At 44.2% G+C, this 24,602-nt stretch overlaps 1 protein-coding gene across 1 annotated transcript in view; it reads left to right on the forward strand.

Annotated features, from left to right (window-relative positions):
- The first annotated feature begins 2,461 nt into the window (after nucleotides 1–2,461).
- The window catches only part of DCHS1 (dachsous cadherin-related 1), a 280,595-nt gene continuing 258,454 nt past the window's right edge, over nucleotides 2,462–24,602 (forward strand). Inside the window, exon 1 of the mRNA XM_030199763.1 lies at nucleotides 2,462–2,727. The gene's annotated coding sequence lies outside the window, so the exon portion shown is untranslated. The remainder of the gene's footprint in view (nucleotides 2,728–24,602) is intronic.

A 24,602-nucleotide genomic window follows, 5' to 3' on the forward strand; every position in this document is an offset into this window, starting at 1 on the left:
TGACTCATAACCACTTGTAACCACTCGCCTCCACCTACCCTCCTCTCTTCCTTCCCATTCACATTAATTGATTTGATTACTTTTTTTTTGTCTATTAGATTGTAAGCTCTTTGAGCAGGGACTGTCTTTCTTCTATGTTTGTGCAGCGCTGCATACGCCTTGTAGCGCTATAGAAATGCTAAATAGTAGTAGTAGTAGTAACTACAACCCTACACAAAAGGACAGAGGAGCTAACCTACACAGAGCAGCAGCTATAACCCTAAACAAAGACCAGAGCAGGTAACATCTGCAGAGCGGCAGCTACAACCCAAAACAAAGCCACAGAGGAGGTAACCTGCACAGAGTGGCAGCTACAACCCTACACAAAAGGACAGAGGCGGTAACATCTGCAGAGCGGCAGCTACAACCCAAACAAAGGCACAGAGGAGATAACGTCCACCATAAACAAAGCCACAGAGGTGGTAACGTGCACAGAGACAGCTATAACCCAAAACAAAGGCACAGAGGAGGTAACCTGCACAGAGCAGCAGCTACAACCCTAAGTAAAGCCACAGAGGAGGTAACCTGCACAGAGTGGCAGCTACAACCCTACACAAAAGGACAGAGGCGGTAACATCTGCAGAGCGGCAGCTACAACCCCAAACAAAGGCACAGAGGAGATAACGTCCACCCTAAACAAAGCCACAGAGGTGGTAACGTGCACAGAGACAGCTATAACCCAAAACAAAGGCACAGAGGAGGTAACCTGCACAGAGCGGCAGCTACAACCCTAAACATAGCCACAGAGGAGGTAACCTGCACAGAGAGGCAGCTACAACCCAAATCAAAGGCACAGTGGAGGTAACCTGCACAGAGAGGCAGCTACAACCCAAAACAAATGCACAGAGGAGATAACATCCACCCTAAACAAAGCCACGGAGGTGGTAACCTGCACAGAGTGGCAGCTACAACCCTGCACAAAAGGACGGAGGAGCTAACCTACACAGAGCAGCAGCTATAACCCTAAACAAAGCACAGAGCAGGTAACATCTGCAGAGCGGCAGCTACAATCCTACACAAAAGGACAGAGGCGGTAACATCTGTAGAGCGGCAGCTACAACCCTAAACAAAGGCACAGAGGAGGTAACCCACACATGCCGGTTTAAACTTAACTGGCCAGTGATGAATATTGGCTGGGCCGGTTCAATTTAAACCTGCCAAGAAGCACCCGATATTCAATGACAGTTACCGGAAACAGCCCAGCACTGAATAACTGGGCTGACCGCCACCGCGGGAGTTAGCCGGGCTCCCTCCTGTGGTCTGAATCTCGGCCCAATGGATGTCAAATGACAGGAAAACAAGTGGATGTTCTATGAATCTCATTCTCAGGAGACTGAACACAAATCCTACAGAAAGATTTGTTTAGGCATCACATAATTAAACTGTGGACTCTGTTGCCAGAGGATGCAGTCATGTGACTAACACAGAGTTGAACAAGTTCCTGGAGGAAAAGTCCATAAAAAATGTGGACAGCCACTGCCTACCCCTAGAAATGAGCTATGTTTTGGATCTGCCACATACTTGTGACCTGGACTGAGGATGGCATTTTTTACCTCCTCATGTGGGCAAGTCACTTAACCCTCCATTGCCCCAGGTACAAAATAAGTGCCTGTATATATGTAAACCGCTTTGAATGTAGTTGCAAAATACCACAGAAAGGCAGTATATCAAGTCCATTTCCCTTTCTAGGGCCAGACTCCAGCAAGGATGAGGTTCTGCCTGTGCGAGGTCCCGGGAGAAGGAGATGCTGCTGGACTGCAGAGGTAAAAATGTCAGCTAGTGAGAAAAGGAGGAAGAGAAGTGAAGAAAAGCAACCAAACGTCCCTCCCTAAACAAAAGAAAACATTGTATAAATATTATTGTACATGGAAGCCCAGCCTCTGTGATCTTAACTCCCCCCCCCCTTGCCTGTGCGTTGAAGTGCGGGGGCCCCAGGCTCGTCCTGTGATGTAGGAAGTAAAACTGTGGGGGAGGGCGAGCTGCGTTCCGCCTGATGCAGACACCCTGGCCCCCTCCTCCTCCTCCTGGAAACGAGCAAAGTCTGCAGAAGCAGTTACCGCTATGCCCCCCTCCTTCCCTCCCATTAACCTAAAAGGACGTCTGAAGTTCCAGCTTCACCGCTTTCCTCCCTCCCTCTCTCCCTTTGTTTCTCTCTTCTATTCCCATTTTCCCTTTCTTTCAGTTAGTTTTTCGCTTTCTGGATCTCATTCTCCCCCCTCCCCTGTAGCTCAGGCTTTGTTGCTAAAACCTTTCTCTACAGCTGCAAGTTTTCCATGTTTTTCTCTTGGAACTGGTCCTGAAACAAGGCTGCCTCCCCCCCCCCCTTCTCCCCGCACTGAATAAATTATCCAGAGCAGGGACTGGGGGGGGATCCGATTTCAGCTGGATGCAGCTCAGTGCTGAGGCAGCTGGAGGGCTCACAGGCAGCCCTGCTCTAAAGCACAGTGAAGAGGAGAGAGACAGGCAGAGACTGCTGCAGCCACGGATGACACCCGGGGATGATCCCACGGAGCGAATGTGCAGCCACGGATTATGCCCAGGTCCTAGACTCGGGGAATAAAGCGCCTTGTAGCCAGGCTGCCCGGGGACTGTTCATGCCTGTTGCAGTTCTGGGGCAGTGGACGAGATGGAAAAACCTAGGGTGCCTTAGCCCTGAACTTGCTGGCCTCATATTCACCGTCTGGCAGGGTAAGTGCACTGAACCCAAACCTCACTTTCCCTTTCTTTGTCTTCTTCCTCTGACCTAGTTTACCCTTTTTTTAATTTCCCTCATACTGGCTCCCCAATGCGGCCTCTCTCTCCCTCCCTCCCTCCTTTCTCTTCTCCACCCCATCCTACTTCTCTCCCTTCGTAATTCCCCCATTTTCTTTGCGCCCTTCTGTATCTTATTTTCTTTTCCCATCTCAGCCCTTCTGCTGCCCTTCTCTCTTCCCCTCCTCCACCTCTCCCCATATTTCCATTTTCAGCCCCTATCTCTCGCCTCTCTGGTTTGTTCCTCATTCTCCAGTATTTCTAGCCTCATCTCCCCCGACTCCTTTATATTTTCCAGACCACAGCCTTGTGGGTTTAAGCTTAAAAAAAAAACAGCAATAAATTAAATGCACATTGTCTTGTCCTGTATCATGCTTGTCTTGACTAGAGGAAATGCCCGTCTTCTTGAGTCTACCTGTTCCCCTTTTTGCTTTCTCTGGGCCCCCCGGTTGTAAGGGGTGTGCAAGGGCTGGGGGTGGGGCATCCTGTTGGAGACCCTGCAGGTCTTTGGAGCTCAGAGGCTGCCAGCTTTTTTTTCCTCCCCAGAATGGATGTATTGACCTGAGCTGCCCCTTCCTTCCCTGGAACACCTCACAGAGGCCCCTCGCCCTCCCCCTTCCCTTGGAAAGGCTGAAGTGAGGCCCCTGGGACTCCCTCTCCCTCCTGGCTGCTTGGAGGGGAAGAGGCTGCATCCCCTTCTCTTTCAGCTTTGTTCATTCCTGAAGGGGGAGGGGAGGGACCGGTGATGGGCAATAGAGCGGGGAATTGCAATATAGCCCTGATAGAAATAGCTGGGGAATATATATAGATTTAGACTGGCTGAGCAGCTGCGACTTTCTAGAATAGTCTGAGATTCACACTAAGAGGAAAATACCAAAAACATTTAATATGCGGGGGGGGGGGGGGGGGGGGGGGGGGGGGGAGGGGGGGGGAGGGGGTGAAGAGACTGGTTAGAAAACCTTTTCAAATGAATAGAGAAAGTGGTGATTCAAAGACTGAATTAAAAGTTCTTCCAAAATAGGGAATCCAAATGAAATTACTCTGGTTTTAACGCTGCCATGGACAAGTTCTTTGATCTCCACAGCCTCCGGGCACAGGAAACAAAGGAGAAAAGGAGGGCTAAGAGGGGAAATGTCAGACAATGCTTAATGCACGAACGTGAAAAGACCCCTTCATTCTTTGTACAGGAAGTAAACAATCCCCTGAAAGAGGTAAATTGAAATGAGCCAGTATGCAAGATGTCTGTAGCAGTCTGGAGTGAATTCACTTTTTTATCAGGCCCGGTCAATCTGAATGTCAAGAAAGGAAAGGTTAGCAATACCCCCCCCCCCCTAATTCTACTACTACTACTTAACATTTCTAGAGCGCTACTAGGGTTACGCAGTGCTGTACAGTTTAACAATGAAGGACAGTCCATGCTCAAGGAGCTTACAATCTAAAGGACAAAATGTCAAGTTGGGGCAGTCTAGATTTCCTGAGTAGAGGTATGGTGGTTAGGTGCCGAAGGCGACATTGAAGAGGTGGGCTTTGAGTAAGAATTTGAAGATGGGCAGGGAGGGGGCCTGGCGTATGGGTTCAGGGAGTTTATTCCAAGCATGGGGTGAGGTGAGGCAGAAAGGGCGGAGCCTGGAGTTAGCGGTGGAGGGGAAGGGTACTGAAAGGAGGGATTTTTGTCTTGAGAGCGGAGGTTGCGGGTAGGAACGTAAGGGGAGATGAGGGTAGTGAGGTAGGGAGGGGCTGCAGATCGAGTACATTTGAAGGTAAGTAGGAGAAGCTTGAACTGTATGCAGTACCTGATCGGAAGCCAGTGAAGTGACTTGAGTAGAGGGGTGATATGAGTATAACGGTCCAGGCGGAAGATAAGACGTGCAGCAGAGTTCTGAACGGACTGAAGGGGGGATAGATGGCTAAGTGGGAGGCCAGTAAGGAGTAGGTTGCAGTAGTCAAGATGAGAGGTAGTGAAAGAGTGGATGAGAGTTCGGGTGGTGTGCTCAGAGAAGAAAGAGCGAATTTTGCTAATGTTGTAGAGGAAGAAGCGACAGGTCTTGGTTATCTGTTGGATATGCTCAGAGAAGGAGTGGGAGGAGTCGAAGATGACTCAGAGGTTGCGGGCAGATGAGACGGGGACGATGAGGGTGTTATCAACTGAGATAGAGAGTGGAGAGAGGGGAGAAGTGGTTTGGGTGGGAAGACAATGAGCTCAGTCTTGGCCATGTTCAGTTTCAGGTGGCGGTTGGACATCCAGGCAACGATGTCGAATAAGCAGGCCAATACTTTGGCCTGGGTTTCCGCAGTGATGTCTGGTGTGGAGAGGTAAAGCTGGATGTCATCGGCATAAAGATGGTATTGGAAACATAGTAACATAGTAACAAAGTAGATGACGGCAGAAAAAGACCTGCACGGTCCATTCAGTCTGCCCAACAAGATAAACTCACATGTGCTACTTTTTGTGTATACCTTACCTTGATTTGTACCTGTCCTTTTCCAGGCACAGACCATATAAGTCTGCCCAGCACTATCCCCGCCTCCCAACCATCAACCCCGCCTCCCACCACCGGTTCTGGCACAGACCGTATAAGTCTGCCCAGCACTATCCCCGACTCCAAACCACCAGTCCCGCCTCCCACCACCAGCTCTGGCACAGACCGTATAAGTCTGCCCAGCACCATCTCCGTCTCCCGCCACCGGCTTTGCCACCCAATCTCGTCTAAGCTCCTTAGGATCATTCCTTCTGAGCAGGATTCCTTTATGTTTATCCCACGCATGTTCGAATTCCGTTACCGTTTTTGTTTCCACCACCTCCAAACCATGAGATGAGGGAGCCCAGGGAAGAGGTGTAGATTGAAAAAAGAAGGGGTCCAAGGACGGATCCCTGAGGAACTCCAACAGAGAGTGGGATGGGGTGGAGGAAGAACCATGAGAATGTACTTTGAAGGTACAGTGGGAGAGATAAGAGGAGAACCAGGAGAGGACAGAGCCCTGGAACCCAAATGAGGACAGTGTAGCAAGAAGTAAATTGTGATTGACAGTGTCAAAAGCGGCGGATAGGTCGAGGAGGATGAGGATGGAGTAGTGACCTTTGGATTTGGCAAGGAAGAGGTCATTGCAGACTTTAGATAGTGCCGTCTCTGTCGAGTGTAAGGGGCGAAAGCTGGATTGAAGCGGATCGAGGATGGCATGAGAGGAGAGAAAGTCAAGGCAGTGGCTGTGAACGGCACGTTCAAGTATCTTGGAGAGGAAGGGTAGGAGGGAAATGGGGCGGTAGTTGGAGGGACAAGTAGGCTCAAGTGATGGTTTTTTGAGGAGTGGTGTGACTGCAGCATGCTTGAAGGTGTCAGGGACAGTTGCAGTGGAGAGAGAGAGGTTGAGGATATGACAGATGGGGGGGGGGGGTGATAGTAGGAGAGATGGTGTTAAGTAAGTTGGTGGGGATGGGGTCAGAGGAACAGGTGGTGCATTTAGAGGAGGAAAGAAGATGGGCGGTTTCCTCTTCGGTGATATCAGGAAACGTGGAGAAGGAGGCCTGGGTTGGTTGGTTGCGGGAGTGGGTTATAGGGTGAAAAGGAGAAGATGGTTTGGTGGTGAATTCTAGGTTGATCTTCTGCACCTTGTCGCGGAAGTAGTCAGCCAGTGATTGAGGAGAGAGTGAGGGAGGGGTGGGAGCGGAGGGCACTTTGAGGAGGGAGTTAAGGGTGGCGAAGAGACGGCGAGGGTTAGAGCTGAGGGAAGTAGTCAATTGGGTGTAATAGTCCTGTTTGGCGAGGAATAAGGAGGACTGGAAGGAGGATAGCATGAATTTGTAATGAATAAAATCAGTATGGGTGCGAGATTTCCTCCAGAGGCGTTCAGCCGATTGGGCACAGGAGCGAAGGTATCGAGTGCAAGGGGTCAGCCAGGGCTGGGGATTAGTACTCCTAATTCCTCAGCATCACAGATAGTCATCCTGCACCCAAAAAGGGAACTGTTAGAGATCAAGGAGGATGCAGAGAACATGGGCTAGAGAAGCAGGAGAGACACAAAATAGTAACATAGTAACAGGGCAAGAGCATAAATGACAGAAGAGAAAGACCAATGGTAACCATTCAGTCAGTAACTGGAGAAGTGGGGAGACAAACATAAAATGATAACAGAGGGGCATTGTTGATATGATGTCCAAATCCAATTGTAGATGTTTTGGTAAAAATGTCTAAAATTCTCATCCTGAACACGGCATTTTTCAAACTGGAAAAATGTCTTAAAAGAAAGTTCTGTTCTTTGCCTGTTAGTGAGATAGCAGTGCTACTGACCTAAGTTAGGTGTTAATTAAGGTGGAGGAAAGTAGAATAGCCCTTAGTAACAAAGGTTACTAAGGGCAATCTGATTACAGTGTTAACTTCACAGGGTCTGTTTGAAGCAGTCCCATTAGAATCAAAACTATATATAGAGAAGAGGTCACAGGAAACTTTTTCTGAGAAGCGCTGAGAGTAGAGAACATTTCTATGGGGAAGAACATTTTTTTGTACTCTGTGCTTTAGTGATTTAAAGGTTGGGGTTTAAAAGAAGCAACGTAGGTTTATTGATAAAGACAATTTAAAAAAGCAAAAGTTATTAACTAGTATCCCCACCCTTTCCCCCATAGTTTTTAAAACTTGAACCACAGCATACAGCATTAACAGATAACCTCTAGAAGGCACAGCAGGGCCTGGTTCAGGAGTGTTTAATGGGAGAACAGAGTAAAAGATGCAAATTATCCCTGCCAACTTCAAAGCAACATGTAGATACAAGGAAAAACACAATTAGAAGTTTTTATGTACAAATACTAGAAGCGTAAAAAATAAGATGGGATATCTGGAGTATATAGCACTAAATGAAGAGGTAGATATAGAAACCTGGTGGAAGGAGGACAATCAGTGTTATCAGGTTACAAATGATATTGCAGTGACAGAGTGGATCAAATGGGGGGGGGGGGGGGGTTAGTCAAACAAAACATTCTACATGAAACAGTAGCATGGAATCCTTGTGGATACAAATTCCATGTGTGAAGGGAAGGGGTATACTGGTTGGACTGTACTACTATCCGCCAGGACGGAGTGAACAGACAGATGAAGAAATGTTTGCAGAAATTAGGAAATCTGGCAAATTGGGCAACATTATAATAATGGGTGATATCAATTATTCCAATATTTACTGGATAAATGCTACATCAGGGAGTGCTAGGGAGGTAAAATTCTTAGATGTAATAAATGATTGCTTCTTGGAGCAACTGGTCCAAGAACCTTCAAGAAGGGGGGCTATTTTAGATCTAGTCCTTAGTGACATCGGTTCCCAAACTGTGCGACGTGGCACCCTGGTGAGCCACAGCGAATTCTCAGGGGTGCCTCGGCAAATCCCTCCCTCCCTACTGCCACCCACAATCCAGCATTGCTCCCTACTTTCCCCTTCTGCAGGTCCATAATCTGCCATTTTCTCCTCCTTCCCCCACTGCCATTGCAGTGCTTACAGCTTACATTTTCGGGCCATGCACGATTCACACAGGCATTTCGGGGACTTCCCTCTGCTGTGTCCAGCCCTCGCAACAGGAAGTTGCATCTTAGAGGGTTGGACGCGGCAATGATAAAAGTGACTGCAGTGACTGTGAATCGTGGATGGCCTGAAGATTTGCAACAGAGTGGACACCCGGGAGGGAGTGGAAAGCATGAAAAGGGATCTGAGGAAGCTAGAAGAATGGTCTAAGGTTTGGCAATTAAAATTCAATGCAAAGAAATGCAAACTGATGCACTTAGGGAGTAGAAATCCAAGAGAGACTTATGTGTTAGGCGGTGAGAGTCTGATAGGTACTGAGGGGGAGAGGGATCTTGGTGTGATAGTATCCGAGGATCTGAAGGCGATGAAACAGTGTGACAAGGCGGTGGCTGTAGCGAGAAGGTTGCTAGGCTGTATAGAGAGAGGTGTGATCAGCAGAAGAAAGGAAGTGTTGATGCCCCTGTACAAGTCGTTGGTGAGGCCCCACCTGGAGTATTGTGTTCAGTTTTGGAGGCCGTACCTTGCGAAGGATGTTAAAAAAATGGAAGCGTGCAAAGAAAAGCTACGAGAATGGTATGGGATTTGCGTTCCAAGACGTATGAGCAGAGACTTGCTGACCTGAACATGTACAGTATACCCTGGAGGAAAGGAGGAACAGGGGTGATATGATACAGACGTTCAAATACTTGAAAGGTATTAATCCGCAAAAAAATCTTTTCCGGAGATGGGAAGGCGGTAGAACGAGAGGACATGAAATGAGATTGAAGGGGGGCAGACTCAAAAAAGATGTCAGGAAGTATTTTTTCACGGAGAGGGTGGTGGATGCTTGGAATGCCCTCCCGTGGGAAGTGGTGGAGATGAAAACGGTAACGGAATTCAAACATGCGTGGGATGTGCATAAAGGAATCCTGTGCAGTAGGAATGGATCCTCAGAAGCTTAGCCAAAATTGGGTTGCGGAGCAGGTGGGGGAAGAGAGGTTGGTAGTTGGGAGGCGAGGATAGTGGAAGGCAGACTTATACGGTCTGTGCCAGAGCCGGAGATGGGAGGCGGGACTGGTGGTTGGGAGGCGGGAAATACTGCAGGGCAGACTTGTACGGTCTGTGCCCTGAAGAAGGCAGGTACAAATCAAGGTAAGGTATACACATATGAGTTTATCTTGTTGGGCAGACTGGATGGACAATGCAGGTCTTTTTCTGCTGTCATCTACTATGTTACTATGTTAAAATGTAAGCTGTAAGCACTGCAGCGGCAGTGGGGGAAGAAGGAAGTGGCAGTGATCCTGGACCTGCAGGAAGGAAGCTAGTGAGCGATGCTGGATTTGGAGAAGGCAGATGTGTGCTAGATTTAAGGGAGGAGGGGGCTGCAGGGAAGGGAGAGATATGTTAGACTATCTAGGAGGAGAGGGGCTACAATGTAACGTCATCAGTGTAGATAAATGGGTTAAGGCCTTGGGTGGATAAGGTCTTGGCTAGTGGTGTCATCATGAGGTTGAAAAGGATCGGTGATAGTAGTGATCCTTGCGGTAGTCCGCAGTCTGGTTTCCACGGTGATATGTTTGATTTTGATTTCACTTGATATGTTCTTGTGGTTAGAAAGCTCTTGATCCAATTGAGAGTGCTGCCACCGATTCCAAAGGATTCTAGAAGTCTTAGCAGTATGTTATGGTTAACCATGTCGCACGCACTTGACATGTGAAATTGGAGGAGGCGAATGCTCTTGCCTATTGCTATTTCGTGCTTGAATTTGGTTAGGAGAGTAAGTAGTACTGTTTCGGTACTGTGTAGGGGTCGAAATCCTGATTGTGACTCATGTAGTATAGTGAATTTGTTTATATAGTCATTGAGTTGTTTGGTCACCAGACCTTCCATTAGTTTGACTACTAATGGGATAGATGCTACTGGGCAGTAGTTGCTAATGTCATTTGTTTGTTTTTTTCTTGGTATCTTTTGGTATTGGGGTGAGCAGGATGATGCCTTTTTCTTTAGGGTAGATACTCTGCTGAAGCATGAAGTTTAAGTGGGATGTGAGATCTGTTATGAAGTGATGGGGGGCAGATTGTATTAGGTAGCTGGGGCAGGTGTCCAGTTGACAATGGCTACTGGAGTATTTTTTAATCGCCTGGGTGACTGTTTCGGTGCTGAGGGGGGTGAAATTTGACCATATTTGGTCAGCAGGGTATTCGCCAGGGGTTGGGTCTAGACCATTAATGAAGTTTTCTATGTCCATGTTGTTCCTAGGTAGGGCTTTGCGTAGATTTACGATTTTTTCATTGAAAAAGATGGGAAATTTTTGCTTTGCGCGGGAAAATGCCTCTGTCAGCGGATTGAATCACTCTCAATTCTGACACTCGCTGAACTGACTCTTCATTGGCAAAAAACCTGATTTGATTTTTTAAAATTTGATTTTTATTTTTTAATTTTGTGAATTTCTGATCTTTTGATATTGGAAGCAAATCAACTAAAAGCAAAAAAAGACCCAAAGTTTACTTATCTTCAGGTCTCAACCAGCCAAGATAAATAAACTAGTGGAGTTGAACAGGGATCTGTACTGGGACTGGTTCTATTTAATATATTTATAAATGATCTGGAAAATGGAACAATGAGTGAGGTGATTAAATTTGCAGATGACACAAAACTATTCAAAGTTGTCAATACACATGCAGATTGTGAAAAACTGCAGGAAGGCATTAGGAAACTGGAAGACTGGGCATTCAAATGGCATATGAAATTTAATGTGGACAAATGCAAAGTGATGCACATTGGGAAGAATAATCTGGATCATAGTTACCTGATGCTAGGGTCCACCTTAGGAATCAGCACTCAAGAAAAAAATCTAAGTGTCATTGTAGACAATACATTGAAATATTGTGCTCTATGCGGCGGCAGCAACCAATAAAGTAAACAGGATGCTGGGAATTATTAGCAAAGGGATGCAAAATAAGACCAAGAATATTATAATGCCTCTGTATCGCTCCATGGTGTGTCCTCACCTTCAGTAATGCATTCAGTTTTGGTCCGATATCTCAAAATAGATATAGCGGAATTAGAAAAGGTTCAAAGAAGAATGAGCAAAATGATAAAAGGGATGGGACTCCTCTCATATGAGGAAAGGCTAAAGAGGTTAGGGCCCTTCAGCTTGGAGAAGAGATAGATGAGGGGAGATATGATTGAGGTCTATAAAACCTTGAGTGGTGTAGAACACGTAGATGTGAATTGATTTTTTCACTCTTTCAAAAAGTACAAAGACCAGGGGACACAATGAAATTACTTGAAAATACTTTAAAATCAAATCAGAGGAAATAGTTTTTCACTCAAAGAATAGTTAAGCTCTGGAACTCGCTGCCGGAAGATGTGGTAATAGCAGTTAGTGTATCTGGGTTTGGACAAGTTCCTGGAGGAAAAGTCCATAGTCTGTTATTGAGATGGATATGGGGGAAGCCACTGTTTGCCCTGGGATTGGTAGCATGGAATGTTGCTACTAATTGTGATTCTGCCAGGAACTTGTGTCCTGAATTGGCTACTGTTGGAAGCAGGATACTGGGCTAGATGGACCATTAGTCTGACCCTTTATGGCTATTCTTATTGCTAATAATTGCTAATTTCCAGACATTTTTTGTGCTTGATATGTATTTCTTTAGGTACCATTTAAAGAAAAAGACACAAAAAGAAGCCATAGGTATAACTGTGCAGCACCATTCCTAGTAAACTGATGACACAGACATCCCAGCAGAGCAGAAGGGCAGCCTAGTGGTCAGTGCAATGGATTTCATATAAAGGGACCCGGGTACCAGTCTCACCATAACACCCTTATTTTGTATTGTGAGACTTCCAGGATCACCTTAAAACCTAACTGTACACCACTACCAAAGACCTCTGATCTGCATTTTGTGGGTTCTGGAAGGCTCACAATTTCCACCACAAGTGGACCTGGTTCTCTCTCTCTACAGTCCACTGCACTGACCACTAGCCCTCTCCTGGGAGGGAAAGGGGATGGGACAATCAAAGCAGTTTTACATATTATATAAGTACATAAGCACCGCCATACTGGGAAAAGACCAAGGGTTCATCAAGCCCAGCATACTGTCACCGACAGCGGCCAATCCAGGCTTCAAGAACCCGGCAAAAAAAAAAAAATTAATAATGTTCAATGGACTTTTCCCTCAGGAATCTGTCCAAACCCCCTTTAAATTCCGTAAGGCCAGCTGCTGTCACTACATTCTCCGGCAATGAGTTCCAGAGTTTAACTACACGCTGAGTAAAGAAAAACTTTCTCCTATTTGTTTTAAATCTACCATATTCTAGCTTCATCTTGTGTCCCCCGGTTTTGTTGTTGTTTGAAAGTGTAAACAAACGCTTCAAATCTGTCCGCTCTACTCCGCTTATTATCTTGTAGACTTCTATCATATCACCCCTCAGCCGCCTTTTCTCCAAGCTGAAGAGCCCTAACCTTCTCAGCCTTTCCTCATAGGGAAGTCGTTCCATTCCCTATCATTTTCGTCACGCTTCTCTGCACCTTTTCTAATTCCTTTATGTCTTTTGTTTTTGAGATGTGGCGACCAGAATTGGACACAATACTCGAGGTGCGGTCGCACCATGGAGCGATACAATGGCATTATTTATTTATTTATTTATTTATTGCATTTGTATCCCACATTTTCCCACCTCTTTGCAGGCTCAATGTGGCTTATATTACATCATGAATAGTGGAAATATATAAGAAAATAGACATTTAGTATTGCATCCTTGTGTTTGTTTTCTATCCCTTTCCTAATAATACTCAACATCCTGTGCACTTTCTTAGCCGCGGCAGCACACTGGGCAGATGTTTTTAACGTCTTATCAACGATGACTCCCAGATCCCTTTCTAGGTCCGTAACTCCTAACGCAGAACCTTGCATGACATAGCTGTAATTCAGGTTCCTCTTACCCACATGCATCACTTTGCACTTGTCAACATTGAACTTCATCTGCCACTTGGACGCCCAATCCCCCAGTCTCGCGAGATCCTCATGTAATCTTTCACACTCCTCCTGCGACTTGACGACCCTGAATAATTTTGTGTCATCTGCAAATTTAATTACCTCACTAGTTACTCTCATCTCTAGGTCATTTATAAATATGTTAAAAAGCAGCGGTCCCAACACAGACCCCTGCGGGACCCCACTAACTACCCTTCTCCACTGAGAATACTGACCATTCAACCCTACTCTTTGCTTCTTATCTTTCAACCAGCTCTCAATCCATAGTAATACCCTACCTTTGATCCCATGACTCTCCAGTTTCCTCAGGAGTCTTTCATTAGGCACTTTTGTCAAACGCCTTTTGAAAATCCAGATACACAATATCCACCGGCTCCCCATTGTCCACATGTTTGTTCACCCCCTCAAAAAAATGCAGTAGATTGGTGAGGCAAGACTTCCCTTCACTAAATCCGTGCTGACTTTGTCTCATCAGCCCATGTTTTTGTACGTGCTCTGTAATTTTATTCTTGATAATAGCTTCTACCATTTTGCCCGGTACCGACGTCAGACTCACCAGTCTATAATTTCCCGGATCTCCTCTGGAACCCTTTTAAAAAATCAGCGTAACATTGGCTACCCTCCAGTCTTCCGGTACCACACTCGATTTTAGGGATAGATTGCGTATTACTAACAGCTCTACAAGTTCATTTTTCAGTTCTATTAATACTCTGGGATGAATACCATCAGGTCCTGGCGATTTACTACTCTTCAGTTTGCAGAACTGACCCATTATATCCTCCAAGTTTACAGAGAATTCGTTTAGTTTCTCTGACTCGCCTGCTTCAAATATGTTTTCCGGCACCGGTGTCCCTCCCAAATCCTCCTCGGTGAAGACCGAAGCAAAGAATTCATTTAATTTCTCTGCTACGGCTCGGTCTTCCCTGATCGCCCCTTTAACACCATTTTCGTCCAGCGGCCCAACCGATTCTTTAGCCGGCTTCCTGCTTTTAATGTATCTAAAAAAAATTTTTTACTATGTATTTTCGCTTCTAACGCTAACTTTTTTTCAAAGTCCTTTTTTGCCCTCCTTATCTCCGCTTTGCATTTGGCTTGGCATTCCTTATGATTTATCTTATTATTTTCAGTCAGTTCCCTTCTCCATTTTCTGAAGGATTGTTTTTTAGCTCTTATAGCCACACTGGCTGACATTTTGGTCTTTTTTTCCCCTTTTTCTAATACGCGGAATATATTTGTCCTGTACCTCTAGGATGGTCTTTTTTTCACCGTTTTTCTCATTTTATCGTAATCTCCTTTTCTAAAGTTAAACGCTACTGTATTTGATTTTCTAAGTTCACTTACTTCGAAGCCAATATCAAAACTGATCATATTATGATCACTGTTATCATATTATTATCACTGTGCCCCAGCACCGTTACCCCCCGCACCAGGTCATGCGCTCCACTGAGGACTAAGTCTAGTATTTTTCCTTCTCTTGTGGGCTCCTGAACCAGCTGTTCCGTGAAGCTGTCCTTGATTTCATCAAGAAAATTTACCTTCCTAACATGAACCGATGTTATATTAACCCAGTCTATATCTGGATAATTGAAATCACCCATTAATATTACATTGTCCAATTTATTCGCTTCCCTAATTTCCTTTGACATTGCTGCATCCGTCCGCTCGTCCTGTCCAGGCAGACGGTAGTACACTCCGTCCTTTTCCCCTTTTCACATGGAATTTCAATCCACAAAGATTCCAATAGGGGTTTTGTCTCCTGCAATATTTGCAGCCTATCCTTATTTTCTGCCTGGGGCAATAGAGGGTTAAGGGGTACTTTTTCTAAGCCACGGTGTAGGTGCATGTTTTGGGCATGTGCTGGGCTGGGAAATGGGTGTTCGCTGAATTTAAAACTAGCTTGCGTCTATTTATGCCTGAGCCCTTATCTCCACCCACTGACATAGCGATAAAGACTCAGTCATTACCCGTGCAGTAACCATGCAGCAGCGCCAGCTGCTGATTACTGCCAGGAATACCCCCCCCCCCCCCCCCCCCGTGGTAGAAAACAGAAAATAATTTTCTACCTTGGGTTTGGTGTGTGGCAAACTTAGAATTACTCCTGGTCGCACGCGCTAGCCCAGTGAAAGTGTCGATTTGGTGCACGCTACCCACGCATTCCCCTCCCGCATTTTCACTTTACACTCTTGTGCAGTCGTAGCTTTAGTAACTTTGTGCTTTCATCTCTGTACTCAGACAAATACTCCCCCTTCCCTCAACACACCAACATTGTGATCCTTCTTTACACACTGAATGCCTCTGACCCATACTCATCCTAAAAGCCTCTAAATTCAGAAATGGATCCCCTCAAACTTGAAGACATTCCCTCAGTTCTTTTATTCATAGCTCTCATCCACTAAATCAGCTCACAAAGCCAGTCTCAACCTCCCCATCCACTTACTCACTCATGACATGTCATGAATGCTTACATTCCCTGAAACCTGGTCAGCTCGACGCGCATCAAAAACAAAAGAGACCGTACTAGATCAGGTGTCCCTAAATAAAAATAAAAATCAGACAAAAGATTGCGAACTAGTACTGGTAAGTACTAAGTATAATGTAACTAGGAGCAACAAACACAGTTTGAAATGTATATATGCGAATGCCAGGAGCCTAAGAAATAAAATGGGAGAGTTAGAATATATTGCACTAAATAAAAAATTAGATATAATAGGCATCTCTGAGACCTGGTGGAAGGAGGATAACCAGTGGGACAGTGTCATACCGGGATACAAAATATATCGTAGTGATAGGGTGGATCGAATTGGTGGAGGGGTAGCATTGTATATTAACGAGAGCCTTGAATCAAATAGATTGAAAATTCTGCAGGAAACAAAACACTTCTTGGAATCACTGTGGATTGAAATTCCATGTGTAAAGGGGAAAAGGATAATGATAGGAGTGTACTACCATCCACCTGGCCAGGATGAACAGACGGATGCAGAAATGTTAAAGGAAATTAGGGACGCAAACAAACTGGGCAACACAATAATGATGATTTCAATTACCCTGATATTGGCTGGGTAAATGTAGCATCGGGACATGCTAGGGAGGTAAAATTCCTTGATGAAATCAAGGACAGCTTTATGGAGCAGCTGGTACAGGAACAGACGAGAGAAGGAAACATTCTAGACCTAGTCCTTAGTGGAGCGCATGATCTGGTGCGGGAGGTAATGGTGCTGGGGCCGTTTGATAACAGTGATCATAATATGATCGGATTTGATATTAGCTTTGAAGTAAGTATACATAGGAAATCCAATACGTTAGCGTTTAACTTTAAAAAAGGAGACTATGATAAAATGAGAAGAACGGTGAAAAAAAACTTAGAAGAGCGACTGCGAGGGTCAAAAATTTACATCAGGCATGGATGCTGTTCAAAAACACCATCCTGGAAGCCCAGGCCAAATATATTCCGCTTATTAAAAAAGGAGGACGGAAGACCAAACGACAGCCGGCGTGGTTAAATAGTGAGGTGAAGGAAGCTATTAGAGCTAAAAGAAAATCCTTCAGAAAATGGAAGAAGGAACCCGACTGAAAATAATAAGAAACGGCATAAGGAATGTCAAGTCAAATGCAAAGCGCTGATAAGGAAAGCTAAGAGGGACTTCGAAGAAAAGATTGAGTTGGAGGCAAAAACACATAGTAAAATTTTTTTTAGGTATATTAAAAAGCAGGAAGCTGGCAAAAGAATCAGTTGGACCGCTAGATGACTGAGGAGTAAAAGGGGCAATCAGGGAAGACAAAGCCATAGCGGAGATATTAAATGAATTCTTTGCTTCGGTCTTCACCGAGGAAGATTTGGGAGGGATACTGGTGCTGGAAATGGTATTCGAAGCTGACAAGTCGGAGAAACTTAATGAATTCTCTATAAACCTGGAGGATGTAATGGGGCAGTTCTAGAAACTGAAGAGTAGCAAATCTCCTGGAACGGATGGTATTCATCCCAGAGTACTGATAGAACTGAAAAATGAGCTTGCGAAGCTATTGTTAGAAATATGTAATTTATCCTTAAAATCGAGCATAGTACCGGATGATTGGAGGGTGGCCAATGTAACGCCGATTTTTAAAACGGTTCCAGAGGAGCTCTGGGAAATTATAGACCGGTGAGTCTGACGTTGGTGCCTGGCAAAATGGTAGAGACTATTATTAAGAACAAAATTACAGAGCATGTTCAAAAGCATGGATTCATGAGACAAAGTCAACATGGATTTAGTGAAGGGAAATCTTGCCTCACCAATCTACTACATTTCTTTGAAGGGGTGAACAAACATGTGGCTAAAGGGGAGCCGGTTGATATTGTGTATCTGGATTTTCAGAAGGCGTTTCACAAAGTACCATATGAAAGACTCCAGAGGAAATTGGAGAGTCATGGGATAGGAAGAAGTGCTCTATTGTGGATTAAAAACTGCTTAAAAGATCGAAAACAGAGAGTAGGGTTAAATGGTCAGTATTCTCAATGGAGAAGGGTAGTTAGTGGGGTTCCCCAAGGACCTGTGCTGGGACTGCTGCTTTTTAACATATTTATAAATGTCCTAGAGATGGGAGTAACTAGTGAGGTAATTAAATTTGCTGATGACACAAAGTTATTCAAAGTCGTTAAATTGCGGGAGGATTGTGAAAAATTACAAGCGGACCTTACGAGACTGGGAGACTGGGTGTCTAAATGGCAGATGACGTTTAATGTGAGCAAGGGCAAAGTGATGCATGTGGGAAAGAGGAACCCGAATTATAGCTATGTCATGTAAGGTTCCATGTTAGGAGTCACGGTCCAAGAAAGGGATCTAGGTGTTGTCGTTGATGGTACGTTGAAACCTCGTGCTCAGTGTGCTGCTGCGGCTAAGAAAGCAAATAGAATGTTAGGTATTATTAGGAAAGGAATGGAAAACAAAAATGAGGATGTTTTAATGCCTTTGTATCGCTCCATGGTGCGACCGCATCTCGAATATTGTGTTCAATTCTGGTCTCCGCATCTCAAAAAAGATATAGTGGAATTAGAAAAGGTGCAGAGAAGGGCGATGAAAATGATAAAGGGGATGGGACGACTTCTCTGAGGAAAGGCTAAAGCAGCTAGGGCTCTTCAGCTCGGAGAAAAGGCGGCTGAGGGGAGATATGATAGAGGTCTATAAAATGAGTGGAGTGGAATGGGTAGATGTGAAGCGTCTGTTCACGCTTTCCAAAAATACTAGGACTAGGGGGCATGCGATGAAGCTACAATGTAGTAAATTTAAAACGAATCGGAGAAAATTTTTTTTCACTCAACATGTAATTAAACTCTGGAATTCGTTGCCAGAGAATGTGGTAAAGGCGGTTAGTTTAGCGGAGTTTAAAAAAGGTTTGGACGACTTCCTAAAGGAAAAATCCATAGACCATTATTAAATGGACTTGGGGAAAATCCACTATTTTTGGGATAAGCAGTATAAAATGTTTTGTACATTTTGGGGATCTTGCTGGGTATTTGTGACCTGGATTGGCCACTGCTGGAAACAGGATGCTGGGCTTGATGGACCTTTGGTCTTTCCCAGTATGGCAATACTTATGTACTTATATATAAATGAATTAGGAATGACGTCCAAAGGCTACTTAGTAAAAGAAAACAAAGTGTTTTTCTATAACACAAATAAATTGATAGGTAGCTAAGTTCTAATGGGAGGCTATTTCAAAAACTAGCAGACAAGTACATGAAAGATGATTTCAAAATGCTCCGATAACGAACCCCTTTGCAAGAAGGGAAATGCAATACAAGAGGATCTCATAGTTTTTACAGTATTTCTGAAGAAGGCAGATGTTAAGAGAACACATGTAATAGGGAGCTAAAACATGGAACAGGAAGGTAGCCAGACCTGATATTTGTTTTTCTTTTTTTTGGGGGGGGGGGGGGGCCCAGGGTTGACATGGGGGGCCACTAGGCATATAGGTGTGAGTAGTTCTTGGTATACTCCTAAATAATGCCATAGAGTGCAGTTGATAATGGATTTCTAAGTAAACAGTCTGTTCTGCCACATGATCACTTATGGAAACCTTGGAAGCACTGACTTGTTTAAATGAAGTTGCATTATCCCATAATTTAAACTTTACCATTATAGTAGACTTGATTCTGGTCAACCTCTCAACGTACATCATAGTATCCTGGAAAATAATTACTGCAGTGGCTCATATCCCTCAACTTTGCTTTATAACAAATACAGTGGTGGAAATAAGTATTTGATCCCTTGCTGATTTTGTAAGTTTGCCCACTGACAAAGACATGAGTAGCCCATAATTGAAGGGTAGGTTATTGGTAACAGTGAGAGATAGCACATCACAAATTAAATCCGGAAAATCACATTGTGGAAAGTATATGAATTTATTTGCATTCTGCAGAGGGAAATAAGTATTTGATCCCCCACCAACCAGTAAGAGATCTGGCCCCTACAGACCAGGTAGATGCTCCAAATCAACTCGTTATCTGCATGACAGACAGCTGTCGGCAATGGTCACCTGTATGAAAGACACCTGTCCACAGACTCAGTGAATCAGTCAGACTCTAACCTCTACAAAATGGCCAAGAGCAAGGAGCTGTCTAAGGATGTCAGGGACAAGATCATACACCTGCACAAGGCTGGAATGGGCTACAAAACCATCAGTAAGACGCTGGGCGAGAAGGAGACAACTGTTGGTGCCATAGTAAGAAAATGGAAGAAGTACAAAATGACTGTCAATCGACAAAGATCTGGGGCTCCACGCAAAATCTCACCTCGTGGGGTATCCTTGATCATGAGGAAGGTTAGAAATCAGCCTACAACTACAAGGGGGGAACTTGTCAATGATCTCAAGGCAGCTGGGATCACTGTCACCACGAAAACCATTGGTAACACATTACGACATAACGGATTGCAATCCTGCAGTGCCCGCAAGGTCCCCCTGCTCCGGAAGGCACATGTGACGGCCCATCTGAAGTTTGCCAGTGAACACCTGGATGATGCCGAGAGTGATTGGGAGAAGGTGCTTTGGTCAGATGAGACAAAAATTGAGCTCTTTGGCATGAACTCAACTCGCCGTGTTTGGAGGAAGAGAAATGCTGCCTATGACCCAAAGAACACCGTCCCCACTGTCAAGCATGGAGGTGGAAATGTTATGTTTTGGGGGTGTTTCTCTGCTAAGGGCACAGGACTACTTCACCGCATCAATGGGAGAATGGATGGGGCCATGTACCGTACAATTCTGAGTGACAACCTCCTTCCCTCCGCCAGGGCCTTAAAAATGGGTCGTGGCTGGGTCTTCCAGCACGACAATGACCCAAAACATACAGCCAAGGCAACAAAGGAGTGGCTCAGGAAGAAGCACATTAGGGTCATGGAGTGGCCTAGCCAGTCACCAGACCTTAATCCCATTGAAAATTTATGGAGGGAGCTGAAGCTGCGAGTTGCCAAGCGACAGCCCAGAACTCTTAATGATTTAGAGATGATCTGCAAAGAGGAGTGGACCAAAATTCCTCCTGACGTGTGCAAACCTCATCATCAACTACAGAAGACGTCTGACCGCTGTGCTTGCCAACAAGGGTTTTGCTACCAAGTATTAGGTCTTGTTTGCCAGAGGGATTAAATACTTATTTCCCTCTGCAGAATGCAAATAAATTCATATACTTTCCACAATGTGATTTTCCGGATTTAATTTGTGATGTGCTATCTCTCACTGTTACCAATAACCTACCCTTCAATTATGGGCTGCTCATGTCTTTGTCAGTGGGCAAACTTACAAAATCAGCAAGGGATCAAATACTTATTTCCACCACTGTATAAAATGTCTTCTTTTCTCTCCCTGTGTTCCTTCCACCCCCTTCTCCCTTATATGAGGAATTGTGACATTGAATAAATAAGTATATGTTTGTGCTCCTAGTCATGCACCCAAAGGGTATATAATCCTTTCAAGAAAGCCAGTTAATCTTTTAACTTATTAGTGCAATATAACCACACAGGCATGGTATGGGTCACATTTTCAATATGGTAATACTAGAGCTCAGCTAAGGAACAGATTATTTTGAGTTAGTCTTCATGTGGCTTACATTTGAAAATACAATGAAACAGAATAATAGAATTCAATTTATCATGGGAGTAAGTAGATGGATAAGTGTGAAACATTTATCAAAGTTGAGATTAGCATATATACCCAACTTGGCATTTTCATAGCCCTATGTACATAAGTATTGCCATACTAGATCAAAGGTCCATCAAGCCCACAATCCTGTTTCTAACAGTGGCCAATCCAGGTTACAAATACCTGGCAAGATACTAAAACAGTACAATACATTTTGTGCTGCTTATTCTAGAAATATGCAGTGGATGTTTCCCAAGTCCATTTTAATAATGGCTTATGGCTTTTCTTTTAGGAAACTATCCAAACCTTTTTTAAACCCCACTAAACTAACTGCTTTTATTACATTCTTTGGCAGTGAATTCCAGAGTGAAGAAATATTTTCTCCGTTTCGTTTTAAATTTACTACTTTGTAGCTTCATTGCATACCCCCCTATTCCTAGTATTTTTGGAATGAATAAACAAGCGATTCACGTTTACTCGTTCTAATCCATTCATTATTTTATAGACCTCTATCATATCTCCCCTCAGCCATCTTTTCTCCAAGCTGAAGCCCTACTAGCTTTAGCCTTTCCGCATAGGGAAGTCGTCCCATCCCCTTTATCATTTTTGTTGACCTTCTCTGTATCTTTTCTAATTCCGCTATATCTTTTTTGAAATGCGGTGACCAGAATTGCAAACAATATTCAAGGTTCGGTCGCACTATGGAGTAATACAAAGGCATTATAACATCCTCATTTTTGTTTTCGATTGCTTTCCTAAGAATACCTAACATTCTATTTGCTTTCTTAGGCGCCGCCACACACTGAGCAGAAAGTTTCAATGTATCATCAACAATGACGCCTAGATCCCTTTCCTGGTAGGTGACTCCTAATGTGGAACCTGTTCAGTTCCTCTTTCCCACATGCATCTCTTTGCACTTGCTCACATTAAGCGCCATCTGCCATTTGGATGCCCACTTTCCAAATCTCGTAAGGTCACAATCCTCTCGCGATTTAACAACTTTGAATAACTTTGTGTCATCAGCAAATTTAATTACCTCACTAGTTACTCCCATCTCTAAATCATTTATAAATATGTTAAAAAGCAGTGGCCCCAGCACAGACCCCTGCGGGAACCCCACTATCTACCCTTCTCCATTGAGAATATTGACCATTTAACCCTACTCTCTGTTTTCGATCTTTTAAGCAGTTTTTAATCCACAATAGAGCACTTCCTCCTATCCCATGACTCTCCAATTTCCTCTGGAGTCTTTCATAAGGTACTTTGTCAAACGCCTTTTGAAAATCCAGGTACACAATATCAACCGGCTCACCTTTATCCACATGTTTGTTCACCCCTTCAAAGAAATGTAGTAGATTGGTGAGGCAAGATTTCCCTTCACTAAATCTATGTTGACCTTGTCTCATTAATCCATGCTTTTGAATATACTCTGTAATTTTTGTTCTTTATAAGAGTCTCTACCATTTTGCCCGGCACCAACGTCAGGCTCACTGGTCTATAATTTTCTGGATCACATTTGGAACCTGTTTGAAAAATTGCCGTTACATTTGTCACACTCCAATCTTCCAGAACCAGGCTTGAGTTTAAAGATAAATCACATATTACTAGCAATAATTCTGCAAGTTCATTTTTCAATTCTATCAGTATTCTGGGATGAATGTATAGACATGCACACACCAGAACAAGCATCCATACACACAACAGTTTCTACAGAGTATATCCAAAAATTTATTTTCTCTTTTCCATCTTCTAAAATTCTTGACAGCAGATGTACAGATCAGTAGGACCCTAATCAGTCCAAAACAAGGAAACTCTGGAACTACACAGTTTATACCTAATTGTTCAACCTCCCCATGTGCATATAAGGACTAGATAAAGTTTAAATCAAATGCCCTTAATATGTAATACTTGATAGCGATAAGAAAACTATGATGGAAATTTCACATAGCAAGCAGCCTGAGCCAACAGATTTATTGTCCATTGAAAATAATTAACTTTGTATGAACTTGGCGGGTAATAGCATGCTGAATTGGCCAATGTTGGCACATTTAGACTGACTCTTCCCTTCCTTCATTATTCAATACTTTCTCTGTGAAACAGTAGTAATAAAAAAGGCAAAAGCAAGAGATTAAAGAAACCAGGGCTGTATTCCGGCCTCTCTCTTATGATTTGGAGTTAGCTGGCAAAAAGTAGCACATATGAGTTTATCTTGTTGGACAGACTGGATGGACCATGCAGGTCTTTTTCTGTCGTCATCTACTATGTTACTATGTAAGTACATTTTTATAATATACCACTGCAATCCACAAAACAAAAGGAGCAAGTTCCCACATGCCATCTTTTTATTTTGATGTAGGCACAGATAAAAAAGATGTTAAATGCTCCCAGGTGTCAACCTAATTAGTGATTTTTGAATAGTAAGTCTGATTGTTAAGCACCTGATACTCTTAATGTCTTTTGGTGGCCCTTTACAAGGTGAAAACATCAGAATATAGTGAGTCCCTCTAACCTGCCCCTCCAAATGACACAATGATTATGATTTAGAACTAATTACTACTCTAACCGATGAAACATCTGTACATCCCTATGCTGCACAAACAGGCATGTTGAAAAATATAAGTAAGATCAAATAAAAATGCCATCAACAGTAAAGAACAACAATGTGGATAGAGATACTCATCGATTTGCTTGCTTTGTTTGGGTAATGGGGATGACGGGTGCACAGAGGAGAGGGAAAGGGAGACTAACCTCATGGGCTTCAGCCATCTCAATCTAACTGCCTTGGTCAACTCTCTCCTACTCGCTCCCTTAGTTCTGGCTTCCAGCACTGCTGCCTTCTTCAATTTTCCAGGCCGCTTGCAGTACAAGTGAGATAAACACACTGTCTTCAGCGGCCCTAGAAGCCTTCTCTCTGTTGCAGCATCCTGCCTATACAGGACAAGAAATTGCAGCAGATGGAAAGTTTCCGGGCTACCAAAGGCAGGGTGCTTACCTCACTGACGATGCTGGTGGCCTGGAAAATTGAAGAAGACAGCTCTGCAGGGAGCCGAAAGGGAGTAGGAGAGAACTGACCATGGTGGTTAGATTGAGGAGAAGCATGATGGCTGAAACACGGAGGGCAGTCAGTAGGGCCCCAAACCCAGGCAATTGACTGGCCACCAAGTTTAGGGGGGCCTGGACCCATCCAATCTGCTTAGCTATCCTGCCCACAATGCTTATAAT

This window comes from Microcaecilia unicolor, chromosome 4, assembly GCF_901765095.1.
Source record: "Microcaecilia unicolor chromosome 4, aMicUni1.1, whole genome shotgun sequence".
NCBI classification, from domain to species: Eukaryota; Metazoa; Chordata; class Amphibia; order Gymnophiona; family Siphonopidae; genus Microcaecilia; species Microcaecilia unicolor.